Source organism: Orcinus orca, chromosome 7 (genome assembly GCF_937001465.1).
Source record: "Orcinus orca chromosome 7, mOrcOrc1.1, whole genome shotgun sequence".
Taxonomy (NCBI): Eukaryota; Metazoa; Chordata; class Mammalia; order Artiodactyla; family Delphinidae; genus Orcinus; species Orcinus orca.
The window spans coordinates 77,981,413-77,999,655 of NC_064565.1; the positions used below are offsets into that span (position 1 = coordinate 77,981,413).

The window sequence follows — 18,243 nt, forward strand, 5'->3', positions numbered from 1 at the left end:
ATAGAGAATGGACTTGAGGACATGGGGTGGGAGGGCGAAGCTGGGGTGAAGTGAGAGTAGCATCGACATATACACACTACCAAATGTAAAATAGTTGGGTGGTGGGAAGCAGCAGCATAGCACAGGGAGATTGGCTCAGTGCTTTGCGATGACCTAGAGGGGTGGGATGGGGAGGATGGGAGGGCGGCTCAAGAGGGAGGGGATATGGGGACATGTGTATGCATATGGCTGATTCGCTTTGTTGTGCAACAGAAACTAACACAGTATTGTGATGCAATTATACTCCAATAAAGATCTATTAAATTTTTTTAAAAAGTGAAAAAACAAAAAACCCCACAGTAATCCTAGCCAAAACTCTTAAACTTTACACTTACAAGGGGTGAATTTTATTTGTGAAAATTATTCTGCAATGAAACTTGGGGAAAAAAGAAGATAACTCTTGTTTAAAAGGTAAGCAATCAAGTAGGGGGAAATTTACCCAAATAGAACAAACAGTTAATAAGTTTGCTATAGCACCAACCAAAGCTAGTCAATCATATAACTTATGATGCAGCAATTCCAGTCTTGTGTATATACCCAGAAATGAGTGCTTATATCTGCCAAAAGACACGTAAAGAATGTTCATAGCTGCCTTATTCATAATAATAGCTGCAAACTGCAAACAACCCAAATTTCTATCAACAATAAGATGAGTAAATAAATCGTGTTATATCCATACAGTAGGAAATAACACAGCAATGAAAAAGAATATATGATATTTGCAACATGGATGAATCTCCCAAACACAATGGTGAATGAAAGAAGCCTGACACAAGAGTACACACAGGATGTTTCCATTTATAAAAAGTATAATACAGGCTAAACTTATCTGTGATGATAGCGATTAGAACATTTGGGAGTGGTGACTGCTGACTGGGAGGAGATATGGGGGAGCTTCTGGGTGCTAAAAATGTTCTATATCTTTATGCACCCAGATGTTCATAGCAGCACTATTTGCAACAGCCAAGATATGGAAGCAACCTAAGTTTCTATCAACAGATGAATGAATAAAGAAGATGTGGGGTGTGTGTGTGTGTGTGTGTGTGTGTGTGTGTGTAATGGAATACTACTCAGACATAAAAAAGAATGAAATTTTGCCATTTGCAACAATATGGATGGACTTGGAGGGTATCATGCTTAGTGAAATGTATCAGACAGAGAAAGACAAATACTGTATGTTATAACTTATATATGGAATCTAAAAAATAAAACAAACTAGTGAATATAACAAAAAGAAACAGACACAGATATAGAGAACAAACTAGTGGTTACTGGTGGGGAGAGGGATGAGGGGAGAGGCAAGATAGGGATAGGGGATTAAAAGGTACAAACTACTATATATAAAATAAATAAGCTAATAAATAAATAAATAAGTTACAAAGATATACTATAGAGCACAGAGAATATAGCCAATATTTTATAATAACTATAAATGGAGTATAACCTTTAAAAATTGTGAATTACTGTGTTGTACATGTGAAACTTACATAATGTTATAAATCAACGATACCACACACAAATGTTCTATATCTTGATCTGGGTGGTAGTTACATGGGTGTGTACATATATAAAGACTCGTTGGACTGTACACTAAGATTTGTTTACTTTCCTGTATGTAAACTACACCCCCCCAAAAAAAATCTGAATTAATGAAATGGGCAAAGGACTTGAGATCACAAAAGAAATCAACTGACATAACTCTCATGGACACATAGATGCACATTCCATCTGAGTAATCAGGCAAATGCAAATGAAAGTTATTTTTAAGTTAAAATACCTATAGCTGAGCAAGATAGGAAGTTATGAGGAAGATGCTGAGATGGCTTTACATGCAAATGATTATCAAGGAAGTTCTTAAATGAGAAGCCAGTAAGGGAGTGGAGGTAGTGGAATAGGGGAGGGGAGCTCTGGAATGTAAATGACACCGCATAGTTTATTCTGTCTCAAGTCAAGTGATCTGGGCTTTCACACTCCTCTACTAGTCAGAAGTTGACTACCTGCTGCCCTGGGGTGAGGGGACAGAACATCAATTCCCCCCATCCCACCCCATTTCTGGCTCCCAGTGCATCCTGCCTAAGGGGCTCCTGTCGCCCAAAGGTAGTTCTCTGAAGAAGGCTGCCAGAAGTTACAATAAAGTTAATTGTGCAGAAGCTGGGGGGATGGGCAGATACAAAAGAGGAATCCAGGGAATCTAGGTGGAGTGTTGATGGTATTTCAGCAATTGTCTTGATGTCAGGTTAGGGGGATAGCAGCATGAGGTATCATCTTGCATGAGATTGAAATGACCAATTATGACCAGTTGAGCAAGTAGATAAATACAGCGTGGAATGAATGAATGGTCTTTCCTCAGACTACTCTTTCCAATAAACTTCCCATACTCAGCTCCGGACGTGCAGGCTCAGTGGCCATGGCTCATGGGCCCAGCCGCTCCGCGGCATGTGGGATCTTCCCGGACTGGGGCACGAACCCGTGTCCCCTGCATCGGCAGGCGGACTCTCAACCACTGCACCACCAGGGAATCCCCCATACTTTTTAAAAAATTTATTTATTTTATTTCTTTATTTTTGGCTGCATTGGGTCTTCGTTGCTACATGCGGGCTTTCTCTAGTTGCGGCGAGCGGGGGCTACTCTTCGTCGCGGTGCGTGGACTTCTCATTGCTGTGGCTTCTCTTATTGCAGAGCACGGGCTCTAGGTGCGCGGGCTTCAGTAGTGTGGCACGTGGGCTCAGTAGTTGTGGCTCACGGGCTCTAGAGCACAAGATGAGTAGTTGTGGCGCACAGGCTTAGTTGCTCCGCGGCACGTGGGATCTTCCTGGGCCAGGGCTCGAATCCATGTCCCCTGCATTGGCAGGCAGATTCTTAACCACTGTACCGCCAGGGAAGCCCCTAAACTTCCCATACTTCTAATATAAAATAGGTGCTTTGTTGCCAGGATTAGCCAAAGGGAGACAGATGTAGGAGATTTATAGGCAAAGAGGTAAGGAGTTGATTTGTTCAGAAAACTGAGATCCCATTGAAGTCTTAAAATTTGACACGTCATGTATGTGCCGCTTGGGTTCTGAAATTCTGTGTTTATTTTCTCTGGCAGGTCTATTTGGTCAGCCTCCAGTCTTGTCCTACCTTGTGCGGTCACATACAGCCCCCCTCTTTGCTAGAGTACGTTGCAGTTTAAGATATTTGACCTTAATGACATCCTGTGAGGCAGCAGGGCCAGTTGTTTCCCAGATGAGGAAAGTGAGGTTAGACCCTTCTCAAATTTAGCGGCACATCACAGTCACTTGTGAGAGTTATGTAAACTATTGTTTGGAGTGCCTGGAGGTGGGGACCAATCCTTGTCTTTTAAAAAGCTCCCAAGGTGATCCTGAAGTACAGCCAGATTTGGGAACACAGGGATTAAGTGACCTTCCCAGGGTCCTGAGGAAAGTAAGAAAACACACCCAGGCCATTAATTTATTTTTTGTTCATCCACCCACCTATTTATTGAGCATTTACATTATGACAAGTATTCTGCTAAATACTGGAAATGCATCAGAGAAGACAGTTGTAATTCCCCTGGCCTCATAAAAGATCATGGTCTGGGGATGTCATTAGGGTATAAAGTGTGAGGAGCTGGGTATTGCATCGTACAGTTCCCTGGATAACATTCAAAGTTGGGCAGACAAAGCCTGCAGTGAACTTGGGGATGAGATAGACATTGAACTAAGAATTCCAAATATGATAAACCTTATAAAATTAGAGCTTTAGTGTATTTAGGGAATGATAATGTCAATCATCTTCACATACAGGACAGTCGCTGGTCATTTGGGGCCACGGGCACTGTCCTGTGAAGACAGTCGACACTACTAACTGGTTTTATATGTATATATACATCAAGTGCTCTCTTTCATTCAAACATTACAGAAGCCCATGGGTAGGCTGCCCCTGACCTTTTGATCTCAAATTCCACAAACCAGTTTAGACTCCCTGCTGTGGGAATTTTTTGTTGTTTTTTTTTTTAGTTAACTAAGCCAAAGACAATCCTGCAGAGAACTTGCCTAGAGTCCAAACAGATATACAATTCATCCATTACTTCCCATCTTTTTCTAATGATTCAGTTGAGTACTGAAGGAGGTTTTTAAAGATAAGACAGGCAGACATATGGCATTTGGTGAAGTTGAGCACACAGGTTTTAAGGTTTTAAGGCCTTTAGACAAGCATTCTCCCAAAGCAAGTGTGAGCCATTTGTCTGAGTCCTGCAGCAGAGCACCTGGTGAGGGCAACAGGATGGGATTTCTCTTGCATGAGGATTGGAGAATAAAGGCTTTCCTGGATCAGGGCAGCTCCATGGAGAGTCAAGGGAAGAGGTGCAGCATGCTTTCCTTTTACACAGCATCTGCCAACACGTAGACCATTTGCCCCATAAAGTTGGGCTCTCTTGGTGTTTAAAAATATAATCTATTTCTGCAAAGTATCCTTAGCGTATTTTTAGCAAGCCTCGAGATAATTTTAAAGAATGATTTAGTCTTCCTAACGCTATTCTTATAGACTCTTGCTGTTCTGATTTATCGTCAGATTGTCTCTTTTTTCATTTTGTATTCATCAAATTCCTCATGACAATCATGTCAATTTCTTTAAATTCTTCTCCTTTTTCTTCCTCTTTGGCATCATTTATGATCTCACTTGGGGCAGGGGGCGGGGTGATTGGTACTACAGGAGTCAGTTAAGTTTTGGATTTCAAAGTATTTCCCTGAACACAGTATAACATCAACAAAGCAAGTAATTAAACTGAGTAGGTGCTGACTGTGGATGAAGCATATGCCAAGTTGTTAACACAGCAAGTCATTAAGCAAAGTGATTGCTAAACTCAATAAGGCAAGATTTGCCCTGGATAAGCTATCCTGGGATAATACCATAAACGAGTTGACTACATTAGGCAAACTTCCAACCAGGGAAAAGGTTGAAGACAAAAGATAACTTGGCACTAAACAACCTTCCAGAGTTGGAGAACAAGAGGGGACCTCAAAAGATAATCAGGTCTAAGCCCTGTTCTTTTTTTTTTTTTTACTTTTTATTGGAGTATAGTTGTTTTACCATGCTGTGTTAGTTTCTACTGTACAGCAAAGTGAATCAGCTATATATATATATATATATATACATATATCCCCTCTTTTCTGGATTTCCTTCCCATTTAGGTCACCACAGAGCATTGAGTAGAGTTCCCTGTGCTGCCCTGTTCTTAAATACACAATTAACTGACCCCTCTGGGCTGTATTCCTACCCACTCTAGTTTTCAAAGCTAAACAGAATAAACATGCAGCTTATTTATTAAAAATAGTTTATTGCAATGTTTAATACTTTTAAATGATTCTTCCTTCTGTCCAAATGAAGGCTCTCCCTCATTTAAGATGTTTTTCTTGGTCAAATTTCTGGCCTCCTGAAAGGAATTGCTCATCACCTTTTTCATTAAAGGGATTAAACCTACAGGCTCTAGAGCCAGACTACCTTTACCCACAGTTAGTTCTTAACCTCTTCCTTAACTTGCCTGAGTTTCTTCAATGGTAAAATGAAAATACTACCAGTTACCTACCTCAGAGAGTTGCTGTGAGGATTAAATGAGATAATGTTTTTAAAGTTCTTGATTACTACTAATATATGCTAAGTATTCAATAATGATAATAAAGTATATGCTAAGTATTCAATAACGATAATAATAATTGTTATTAAATGATTCCTATATTTGAAGGTGATAATTGAACCAATCTCTTAGTCTTCTAAGCATTAAAAAATTCAAATTCCCTTTAGAAAACTTCAAAATTGCCTCGCTTTTTTTCTGGACAATCAGTCTGAGGCTATTTAACATCATGGTTGATATCCCTACATATTCAAAAAAGTAAGAAATTTACTATATTACACTACGTGTTTTTATAATGGTGACCTTGAATCTTTAAAGGAAATATTGCATGATATTCAGTATACTGAAATTCTTCTTACTTTGAGGAAGATGTCAACCATGATACATACTAGTTTTTCCTTTTTAAATCAACCCTTAAAAGAAAAATCAGCAATTAGCCATGTCCTGAGAAAAGAGTGATGAAAAGTAATAGACATGCTCTTTGCTCTTATAGTGCTTACAATCTGGAGGGAGAGGCAGATATTAATAAAACAGTCATAAAAAATGAGGGCCTAATTAATAAGTGCTATAAAGAAATGAAGCATGTTTCTGTGTGCCTATACTAAATAGAAGTCTGACCTCACCAGGTTTCCCTGAGGAAGTAACTCTAGAACCAAGACCTAATGACTCAGTAGGTGAGAACCTGGGACCAAGTGAATGGGGCAGTTAGGCTGTTAGTGGCAGCTGTAGGAGGGAGCTGTTTTGCCTGAAGTGGCCTGTGGTGAGGGGTGGGTAGCAGGGAGAGCATCAGGAGAAAAGAGGATCAGAAAGAAAGGCAGCGTGGCTGGGGAGCTGACAGCAAGGGTGGGGAACACCACTAGATAAGGCCAGAGGAGACAGGCCAGTCCCTGCAGGACCTTACAGGCCTTGCTAAGGATTGCTGTCCTTATCTAAAGAGTCATGGGAAATCACTGAAGATTTTAAGCAGATCGTATAGAACAAGATCTCACCTGCATTTTGCAAAGGTGACTATGACTACAGTGTGGGAAATGGACAGGTAAGGGGGCTGCAATGGTTGCAGGGAGATCATTTAGGAGACAACGGTAGAAGTGTAAGACATATTTGTAACTTGAACAGGGGTCTTCAGAGTAGAGATGGGAAGAAATGGACTCATGTTATAAATATTTACAGGCAGGACATGGTGATGGGTAGATGTGGGGGCTGAGAAGGAAGTAGGAGTTAGAATGACTCCTATGTTTCTGACATGAGTAATTGAAAGAATGAGGTACCACTTACTAAGATGGTGAACACTGTAAGAGAACCTAGTCTGGGTGTTAGATTAGGAATTTTACCTCAGACATATTGAATTTCATATAATTAGAAGATTTCCAGTAAGCATGGAATCCAAACAAAAAAAGGATGGAGAGTCCTGATGGACATTTCGTCCAACTATGGTTACCATGGTTCTTTAGTGACTGTGTTTCTGTTAGCTACATTTAGTATCTGTCTTTCTAGAATAGTTAGAACAAACCTTGCAAACTTTTCTGTAATGTATTGATAGTGCCGTAGGGTCTGGATCAGTCCAGTAAAAGATGTCAGATTGAACATGAGCACTCAAATCCCTTCCTTCCTTCACCCAGCTAAGAAAACAATAGAATAATTTTAATAAAATGCACAAGGATAAAGGGAGTGGGATAGGAAACAACATCAATAAAATTTTAGAAACTAGGAAGCAGAGAGACAAGTACTAACTGAATTAGGATAGTCAATAAAGCTGAATCTTAAACTTGATGATAACCAACCCAATTTACAATACAGAGCCCTAAAAAAACTGGAGCAACAGATACTTTAGGAAGGGAGAATGAGGGTGGGGATTACAACACAGGAGATTTAGCGGAAAGTCTTTTTAAGAAGCTAGGAGATCCCTAATTCCCTACTCCTATTCCTTGCAGGCAGGAGACTGCCTCTGCCTCATTCAGTATGAAACTGAAGGCTTATTCCCATGCCAAGAACTAACAGAGGGACTCTAGATTGAGATCAGGGAAAGGAAGAGGACTACTATTTTGAATACCAGGGATTAAATGTAAATATTTAAATTGTGTGTTGAGACTTCCTCCATCTTTTTCCTCCACTTGGTTCCCAGAACACTGTTAGCCAGGCTTATGTTTTCTTGGCAAAAGGCTGGAAGAATTCTCTGGGTAATCTAATCAGCCTTAGAGAAAAGATACTGACATGGGTCCAGTATGTTGGCCTATGTTACATCATCCTGTAGTAAACTCAATGGAGAATCCCATTCTGCAAGCAGCGCATCCTCTTTTCAGTGCCCCATTCTTAAAATAAAACTAGACAGCCAGTGATCATCAGATATGTGAGGAATGCCTATTAATGCAAACAGAAGGAAGCAACTTGAAGGAAACAAGGTCTGCCAAGAGGAAATTTAGAAAACAAACTATCTTGTCTTTAGAGAGATAAGAGAAGATATGAAACAATAACAGGTTAGCTATAAAAGGAATAGTCAGTAAACTCAAAAGGAACTTAGATATTAAAAACATGACATAGAAATGAGAAATTCAATATAAGGGCTAAAAGATAAAGTTAAGGCAATCTCCCAAGAAGTAGCGTAAAAGACTAGCGTATGGATAGTAGGAGAGAAAAGATGAAAATTAGAGGAGCTGTATAGGAGGTCCAATATCTAATAATAGGATTACTAAAAGAAAAGAACAGAGGATAGTAAATCATAACAAAAAAATTAATGAAAACATCCTACAATCTCAGTTTCCAGAGTGAAGGGCCCACCAACTGCCCAGAACAATGGGTAAAAATAGATGCCCACCTGAGAATCTTATGATAAACTTTCATTGATATAAGCTAGCACCTATAATAATGCCTGGCACATAGTAGGAACACAATAAATTTGTAATGAAGAATAAACAAAAAATCCAGAACAAGAGGGACAAGGAATTCTGACAACTGAATATTAGATATAATGAAAGTCACAGTATGACTGTCTTAGTCTGTTCGGGCTGCTGTAACAAAACAGCACAGACTGCGTGGCTTGTAAATAACAGAAATTTATTTCTTACTGTTCTGGAGGCTGGAAAGTCCAAGATGAAGGCACTGGAAGGTTTGGCGTCTGGCGATCGCCCACTTTCTGGTTCATAGATGACGCCTTCTTGCTATAACCTCACATGGCAGAAGGGGCAAGGGATCTCTTTGGGGTCTCTTTTTTTTTTGCGGTACGCGGGCCTCTCACTGTTGTGGCCTCTCCCGTTGTGGAGCACAGGCTCCGGACGTGCAGGCTCAGTGGCCATGGCTCACGGGCCCAGCCGCTCCGCAGCATGTGGGATCTTCCCGGACCGGGGCACAAACCCGTGTACCCTGCATCGGCAGGCGGACTCCCAACCACTGCGCCACCAGGGAAGCCCTGGGGTCTCTTTTATAAGGGCACTACTTCCAGTCTTGAGGGCTCTACCCTCAAGACCTAATCACTTCCTAAAGGCCCCACTTCCAACTATCATCACTTTGGGAATTAAGTTTTAACATATGAATTTTGGAGAGGCACAATCATTTAGTCCACAGCAGACTACATAGAGAGAACAGGCAGAGGGGAAGAGAGCTCATGATGGAAGTGGGGAATGAGGGAGACAGAGGGCTAAATCCTCATCTTCTAGAGTGGAATGACAATAGAGAATGTCTAAAATGTAAAACCCACAAAGAATTAAAACAAGTTGTTTAGCAATATGGAGGTAAATACCTTAAGAATCAGCTGTTTAGGTGTTCCCTGGTGGTGCAGTGATTAAGAATCCACCTGCCAATGCAGGGGACACGGGTTCGAGCCCTGGTTCCGGAAGATCCCACATGCCACAGAGCAACTAAGTTCGTGTGCCACGACTACTGAGCCTGCACTCTACAGCCTGTGAGCCACAACTACTGAGCCCGCGTGCCACAACTACTGAAGCCCACGCGCCTAGAGCCCATGCTCCGCAACAAGAGAAGCCACAGCAATGAGAAGCCACGCACCGCAACGAAGAGTAGCCCCCTCTCGCCACAACTAGAGAAAGCCCGTGCGCAGTAACGAAGAACCAAAGCAGCCAAAATTAAATAAATAAATTTTTTAAAAAAAGAATCAGCTGTTTAGGTAGGGAATGAAAATAATTACCTCTAGATTGTGAGAAATGGGATAGGGAGGTAGGGACTAGAGACTGTTGTTTTCAAACAAACCTTGAAGAACTCTGACTCTTTAAATTATGTGTATGTGGTGGGACTTCCCTGGCGGTCCAGTGGTTAAGACTCTGTGCTCCCAATGCAGGGGGCCAGGGTTTGATCCCTGGTCAGGGAACTAGATCCCACACACCACAACTAAAGATCCCGCACACAGCAACGAAGATGCCACGTACTGCAACTAAGACCCAGAACAGCCAAATAAATAAATAAATAAATATTTAAAAAAATATATGTGTATGTGTAACTTTAGTAAAAATAAAATATAAATTAGACAAATCAGGCCCTGGAAGTGTACTGCTTGGGTACATTCCAGTTCCTAACACTTATTAATAGCATGATGTTGGGTAAATTATTTAATTTCCTCCACCATCAGTTTCTTCATGTGAAAAATGAAAATAGCAATGGTACCTATTCTGTAGAGTAGTTGAGAGGATTCAATTAAGTAAAGCTTGTAGAGCTTAATCTAGCCCCTTGCCTGGTCTACATTCTGGCATTGGGGGGCTTCCTTTTGCTTTGCTTCTTGCCAATCGTGCTTATTTTATTCACTCAGTTTTTCCTTGGATTATCGTATTACCATCACATTTCAGATAAGATTGGCTTCCCAGATATTATACCCAGTTCATTTTGCTTGGAATTCTGAGTGCTCTCAAATACATTGAAAGGTTATACCAATATCTCGCTAAAGGTCAAAAGCATGTATGGCATGATCCCATCCTCATGAATATGAGGAGTTCTTCCAGCATATATCTGGAATGCATTCACCATGCATTTACTCATAATCTGCATTTTCTTCTTTATTTTTTTTTTGCAGTACACGGGCCTCTCACTGTTGTGGCTTCTCCCGTTGCGGAGCACAGCCTCCGGACGCGCAGGCTCAGCGGCCATGGCTCATGGGCCCAGCCGCTCCGTGGCATGTGGGATCTTCCCGGACCGGGGCACGAACCCGTGTCCCCTGCATTGGCAGGTGGACTCTAAACCACTGCGCCACCAGGAAAGCCCTTCTTTATTCTTTTTTTTTTTTTTTTCAGTACAATGGACACATGGTACTCTATAAAATCAGGGGAAAAATGGACTTATTTTAAAAACAACTCTTCTGTCATAAGTTTACAATTTCATGTGACTGTGTGAATTTTACTAGTTTGAAAGAGCTAAATTATTTCCAAGTTCCTAGTGGCACCTCCTTGTTCCTACCCATCAGAGCAATATTCACAGCCTGTCTGGGGCATAAATTAACTCCGATTTCCCAATATAAAATTGAGGCTCACTGGCTTGTCTGAAAACCACCACCAGAAAGGGGCAGGGTGAAGACTCAAGTTCAAGTTGTCTCATTCTAAGCTAAGTGTTCTTTCTACCATATGAACTGAATGCCTATCAATAAGTGACTTAATCTCTCTGGTCTCAAATTCATGACATGAAGGTATGAAGTAGATGACCTTTAAGTTCCTACCAGCTCTAACATTCCATGAATTGCTGAGGTACCTGACAAGAGTTAGCCTGTATCATTAACAATATTTATTTCTGCCACATAGGGACTGCGGATTCCACTAAGTGCCCAAAAGTCCATATGATTATGAAGTCTAGGTTACTTATGTGCAATGTTCACTCCCTGCCTTATTCATATATACCAAGGTACAAAGTAGCTTTGGGTTTTATTTTCACATTTGCAATCACTTGGGAATTTTATCAAGGCTGAGCAAGAGATTTGGAAACTCATAATGCATTTCTGAAGAAGCTGCAAGGGTTGTGAAATTCACCAGGCTCTAATCTTCCTGAGAGAATGGGAGCTGACTGGACAAGACAGCTCATTTCCAGTAATGTTCCTGGGTAATTCTCTGGAAGTAATGGAGAGGGCATGGTAATTGCAGCCCAGTTTTATGCTTTCAGTTAGGGCTGTATGCAGTGGAACACCCACAGAATTTTTTTCTCCCTCTGCCCCAGACATTCACCCAGCAAGCTACACTTGGAGCCAGGAGAGGCCATAAATAATACAGCCCAGCCCAGTTCCCTGTGGGAACTCAAAAGATTCAAAAACTAAGTTAATGCCAGCGACTGGATACAGATCAAAGAGACAGAGTGAGATTGCCTTTTGTTTAACTGTTGGCTTAATCCCGTGATTAGCTGCGTGACCCACTTTTTTAGGTATTCCACTGCACTTGCCCACCCCTCACAACAATTAGTCAGAGGTCTTCCTCAGTCTGAGTGGTTTTAAGCCTTGATAAATTATGTCTCTGTGAGAGATAGTCTTCAGTCTGTGCTTAAAGACCCATGATCAACACTTAAGAAAATTATTTTGAAAAAGAAATTGCTATGAAATGAAACTGTTCTTAGAGCTGATTGGGACTAAAGGCATAGTCCCAAACACCCTTCATAAGTACCCATAAGCAACTTCTGAAGATGGTCTAATGCACTGATTAGAAGTTACTGATCCTTGAGCATGTCAATACTTAATGAACCATTAAGTAAAGTTAATTATTATAACAATGCAGAGTAAAAAACTCCATCCTGGTCTTTGCTTTTCCCATGCATTCATAAGGGAGTGGGGGTTAAAATTGGGAAGGGGCGATGGTGGTGATTATATTCCAGAGACTACTCCGAGGCAAACTGAACTTTTACTGTGTATCAGTGCCTCCCTGTCCGTGGCAGTCTCTCTCCACCTAACAACGCATCCATAGAGCTCTCCCATTAAAATGTTGTCCTGTAAAGAATACGATAAAATCAGGCAAAATGATGTATAAAACCTGGTTCCGTTTACAGTGTTCCCTCTTGCAGGGATATTTTCATTTTAGTAGCTCTTAGGACAAATGAGAGAGTCTGGGATCAGGGTTTACTTTGGGGGAGGGACTAGAAGGGGAAGGAATGAGCTTCTTGTACACCCTTGCTTAAATCTGCAATGGACTGAACCTGAAAACAAGAATGCGTGTAAAGCTCTTAGCATAGTGGTTGGCACATAGTGAATGCTCAATAAATGTTAGCTAGTATTTTTACTGTAATTTTATCATATGGATCCTATCACTTAGCTCCTATTACCTAGGGCATTGACTGAACATTCATTGATAAGGGGGGGATAGAATCCACATTAAATAAACTGTTTGGGCCTTGCTCAGAGTCTGTTGGCTTCTGCTCTGGGCTGGTAACTAGAAAACAATGCCATTAGCTTTCTTGACCCTTACTAATGGGATCCTGTGAAATAGCCAGGGGGTTACAATTTTACAAACTCTGACAGGAAAACTTTTCAAAGTTTTGGACACTTACAAGCTTCCCCAGAAGGGCCACAAACCTAGAGACTTTGCTGAGATGTCAACTTGAACTGAAAGGTTTCTGAGGCCAGTAAGTCAGTTGCTGTGCTGATGAACAAGGCTAGAAACTGCCTGGCATGTGTGTCTCAACTTCCTGGTGTTGTTCTCAACTTGTTTCATAGGCAGTCAGTGGTGTTATTATTTTGTGTGTGTGTGTCTCCCAGTTGCTAGTTCTGGCAATACAAGTGAAGCTCTAAGAAAATGATTGTTCTTAGCCAGGCAACAGAGTTTTGGTGTAAGTTAGTATGTGGAATATATAATTTGGAAGTAGTTTCAGTCTATGACATGAATGAGTCTTTTATATCAAACAAACAAGAGATTAAAGTGTTTTAGTGAGCATTCCCGGTGCAAAAATTGTTCATCAAGTGAAAATGAAATTTTGGTGAAAGATGAAAAGGCAGAAATTTATTCAATCGATATCTTCCCACACGTGAGAAATGACATATGTCTCGGCTTACACATTGCAGCATTGTTTGTAATATCAAAAGACTGGAAATAACTCAAATGTCCATCAATAGGGGATTAATCAAATAAATTACAGTACATCCATCAGTGGAATATTATGAAGACCTATAAAAGAATGAGCAAGATATGTATCACATAAAAAGATCACCAAGATATATTATAAAGGAAAAAAAGCAATGGGCAGAATATTGTAAAAAAGAGGTGGAGGGAAACAATATATATACATATTTACTTATAAAGGCACAGGTTATCTCTGGAATGATGCAGAAGAAAATGGAAACGTTGGTGGTAAAGGGGAATGGGAAACTGGGTGACTGGGGAACACACATAGGAAAGAGGTCTCACTAGAGACAATTTACCTTGAAAATTTTTAATCATGTAAACATGTTATTTTCTCAAAAATAAACTAGATTAATTTTTTATTTAAAAAGGAATTAAAGAAAAGGCAGTAATTTGTAGGATGTGATTCTGTGCATAGGAAATGACATGTCTATCAATGGAACAGGAAGAAAGCCAAAAAGCTATTAATATATGAAATTTTTCTGTTTTTCTCAATTTTGCAAATTTCAAAAGTTTCTAGAAATACCCTTTAGAAATGTCAAGCAATGACACTGTATGATGAAAATTTTTGGTCATTTATGATCAGTTAAATCTGTGTGTCAAATGGGAGAATAATAATGACAACTGTACTGTTTAATTAGGATTGTATATTTTTATGCTACGTCTTAAAAGACCCTTCATCACCAAATCATGTTTGTAGTGAATATGGTGATTGGTCTGTCAACATACACTTGACTCCACCTTTAAGATTAGCTGTCATATTGGGTGGCCAGTGGTGGCCAAGATTAGTTTAAACCCATCACCATAACCCCATCTCCTTTACCAATGTTTAATTGGTTCAGGGATGGGCAGCCTAAACCAAACTTGAAAAGTTTTTCTGTATGTATTAGTTTCTATTTCTAGTCTACTAATTTATTGTTAGGTTATGTTTTTATAGCAACTATATTATTTAATGTTTTTCTTCATACGTGTTTTCAGTGATCATGGTACCCAGAGAATGGTCTCTGTAATGGAATTCCTTGATGGACAATAGGTCAGGGCAAGTGGAATTGACTCATTTTATAAAATACTTCCTCCAGGATGGGGCAGAGTCAGCAGATCCCCGCACCTGCCCAGCAGTACAGCTCTCCAAGTGTCTGCCCAACACTGAACCTCTCTCCCTGGGACAGCACTGCATATTGATTGACAAAGGTTCTATTCCAGAGGTTGGCACAGTTTTTCTGAAAAAGGTCAGATAGTAAATATTTTGGGCTCTGCAGACCGTGTGGTCTCTGTCACAACTGCTCAACACTGCCCTTGCTTGGAAGCAACCATTGGCAATGGGTGTGGCACCATTCCAGCACCTTTTCATTTACCAAAACGAGTTTGGGGTCATAGCTTGCTGACCCCTGTTCTATTCTTTTTTTTTTTTTTAATTCAGTCTCCAAGCAGAAAATTCCATTTGGGGGATGATATCCAGGATAGGTTACATTTAATTAGAGTCATTTATATGCTGTGATGTGATAACCTGGCCTCCTATATTGGGTGGTAGAGACACAAACTCTGGAGTCAGAGAAACTAGGTTGGAATTTCAGTTCTGCTCTGCACTGTGTGGCCTGCAGCCTCTCTCTCCTACCTTTACTTTCCCAACTATGGACTGTGGATCGGAGTCCTATTTTAGAGGGGGTGTTGTAATGATTAAATGAAAGTGTATGTTAACCGCCTGACACAAAGAAAATAAAAAAATATTAGTTTCCCTTCCACCCCCACAAAAACACATGCAAACCAGGCAATACCCCATCTCATTCACATATATTTGCAAATCCTCTCTTAGATGGCTAATGGTGGAACTTAGAAATCAATTCTAATTACCTTTAGTTTCAGATGATGCTATTTTTTAAAAATCTGACCTTAGTTTCTAGGAATCCATTTTGTTTGGCTCTTGCAACCTCTTGCATGTTAACAGCCAATCACGACATGTCATCAAAGTATTCAAGCAAAGGCCTTCATTCTGATAATTCTGATAACTCCATAGGGAAGTAAAGGAAAGCTATAAAATATACTACTAGATTTTAAAGGGCCACTACTCAAAAGAGATCTTGTGAAAAGACTAACAATTTAGATTTTATTTGATGTTTGCTATGACCATGACTAGGCTTTTAAGAACTGGTTTTATTATTAAATTTCTTAAGGAATTCACTTTCAGTGCCATAAGCAGTGGATTGTAAAAACAATATTTCTTGAAATTATTCCCCTCTGATAAGTTTAATTTGAAAAATATACATGCATATATGAGGCAGTAGTAATAGGAAGTACTTCCATAGCAGGAGAGCGATTCTGTGTGTTTATTTACTTGTATAAACATACTCAGAAACCACAACATTGGGTATATTTTTCACATGCTTTTTTAGTTGGGGAATATTTAAGTCCTCCCATAATTAAAAAATAAAAGTTAAAAAAATTTGCTTCCTCACTAGGGAAATGATTAGAATCAATGCTAACATGGCTATTTAACATCTATAAAGCAACAGTATCATCAAAGAAATAATGTAGCGCAAAAGCAATATAATTTTGGAAAATAATAAGCATCCCAATAGATAAGAGATATTATTGTTTCAAGCATGAGAATTGAGAATAGGAGCTTTGTCCTTGACTTCTGGAATCAGAACTCTTCAATACGTGACTCAACGCATTTGTTTCTTGGTTCATTCATTCATTCATTCACCAACTAAGCATTTATTAAAACATCACCATTTGTGAAGTACTATGCTAGGTACTAGAAACATAATTCATTTCAGAGACAGATGCATAAGGAGTTGATTACAATATGTTTTATAAGTGTTACTACAGAACTATAGACCAATAGCGAAGAGAGCAGTGCAGAGGGAAGAATTCATTTAAAAGACAGTAGACAAGAGTGCGGGGAGAGAAACGGTCAGAGACACTTCATAGAGAATGCAAACAGCATCCAGCAGAGGTATTTTTTTGAGGATGAAAAAACCAGAAATTCTAGACAGAGTGAAGTACATGATGAAAATCTCAAAAGCATAAAAGTCCACTTAGCCTCTGAGTCCAGTTGTGAGTGGTTTGATATGACTGGAACGTGGCTCCATGTGGTGGGGGGAGGGGTGGGGTAGTCCATGCTATATTACAACTCTGGGTCCTTCAACCAGTTGGCCAGTGATCCCTTGGTCACCGTACTAATTTCCTCTCTAAAGTCTATGCTTTGAATGGCTGAAATCCCAGGTATATTAGTGAGGAGGTTTCAGGTTACCAGGAGCCTCCGATTGTAAGCCTCCAGGTTACAGTCATGCCTCCGATCTTGGGTGATGGGAATTTACTATACGACGATACAAGAGGAAATTAGGAGGCAAGTATGGGAAGTCATTTTAATGGAGCAATCGGGCCTCATGGAGAGCACTGTTTATTGGTCTCTGGGATCATCTAGGAATTCTCATGTCCCCAAAGGAATCCCGGGGTGGTCGTCACATAGAAGGATGTTTGTTCTTCCTGCACACGATGTCCTTTTATTCATTTGATTCGGCTTCTTTGCTCTCTGCTTCTTCCTCCTGCTGTTGCTTCTGCCCTCTGGCTACGTCTCAGTTTATTTATCGCATGGATTCTATTTATGAATTGCTTCCACTAACCCATGGAGTCTGCTTAGTCTCTGTTTAGTTTCCTGGCTCATATTCTGCTTTGCTTCATGCATATCTCTCTGTGCTTTTATGTAGAAAAGAGTTAACAACAGGTCCAAGACTGCTATGTTTCTAAGATAGAAAGATCTGCTTGCAAGGTTGGCCCTTGACTGCCATCTGAGAATTTAGGTTTCAGTAGGGTTCTGACCATTTGCTAAATGATAAGCATGGCTCACTGTGCCTAAACTGTTTGTACCAACAATATGGTTTATGCTAAAAACCTGCTTTCCTTCTGACAGTCGGGAATTTGATATGTGCTAGGAAGAGGGTACCTATGTGACCCATCCTCAGTAAAAACCTTGGGCACTGAGTCTGTAATGAGCTCCCTAGTAGAGAGCATTTCATACATGTTGTCACAATCTGTTGCTGGAGGGATTAAGCACCTCCTGTGTGAGTCTACTGGAAGAGGACTCTTGGAAGCTTGCTTCCTCCAGACTTTGCCCTATACACCTTTTCCCTTTGCTGATTTTGCTCTGTATCCTGTTGATGTCATAGCCTTAAGCATGACTATAAGCTGAGTCCTGTGAGTCCTTCTAGCAAATCGCTGAACCTGGGGTGATCTTGAGGAACCTTGACACATCTTTGCTTTCAGACTCCTGAAGAAAGAGTATCTTACTGACAATCCACTACTTGGTCCTTATTATGGTCTGGCCTCTGGCTACCTCTTCATCCTCAATTCCTACCACTCCTCCACTCCTTGTTCTAGTTATGCCTTGCTGTTCCTCAAACATTCCAGGCATGCTCCTGCTTCAAGGCCTTTGTATTTACTGTTCCCTCTGCCTGTGCCTTTTCTTCCAGATATCTGCATGGCTGTCTTCATTCATGTCCTACCTACCTAAAATAGCTATCCTCTCCCACTCACATTTCTTAACTGTCTACCCCTTCATCTAGATGA

General features: G+C 40.3%; 1 protein-coding gene and 1 long non-coding RNA gene across 3 annotated transcripts in view; one reads left to right on the top strand and one right to left on the bottom strand.

Moving 5' to 3' along the window:
- Positions 1-18,243, top strand: part of NABP1 (nucleic acid binding protein 1) — a 94,464-nt gene that overhangs the window by 47,614 nt on the left and 28,607 nt on the right. The gene's annotated exons all lie outside the window — the stretch shown is intronic.
- Positions 1-18,243, bottom strand: part of LOC117195543 (uncharacterized) — a 41,244-nt gene that overhangs the window by 2,234 nt on the left and 20,767 nt on the right. The window contains exon 3 of one of the 2 annotated variants that reach the window (XR_007478355.1): positions 5,310-13,719. The exons of the other annotated variant lie outside the window; for it this stretch is intronic. This is a non-coding gene — a long non-coding RNA (uncharacterized LOC117195543). Of the gene's footprint in view, positions 1-5,309; positions 13,720-18,243 lie in introns of those variants that run through there. 2 annotated transcript variants of the gene reach the window in all.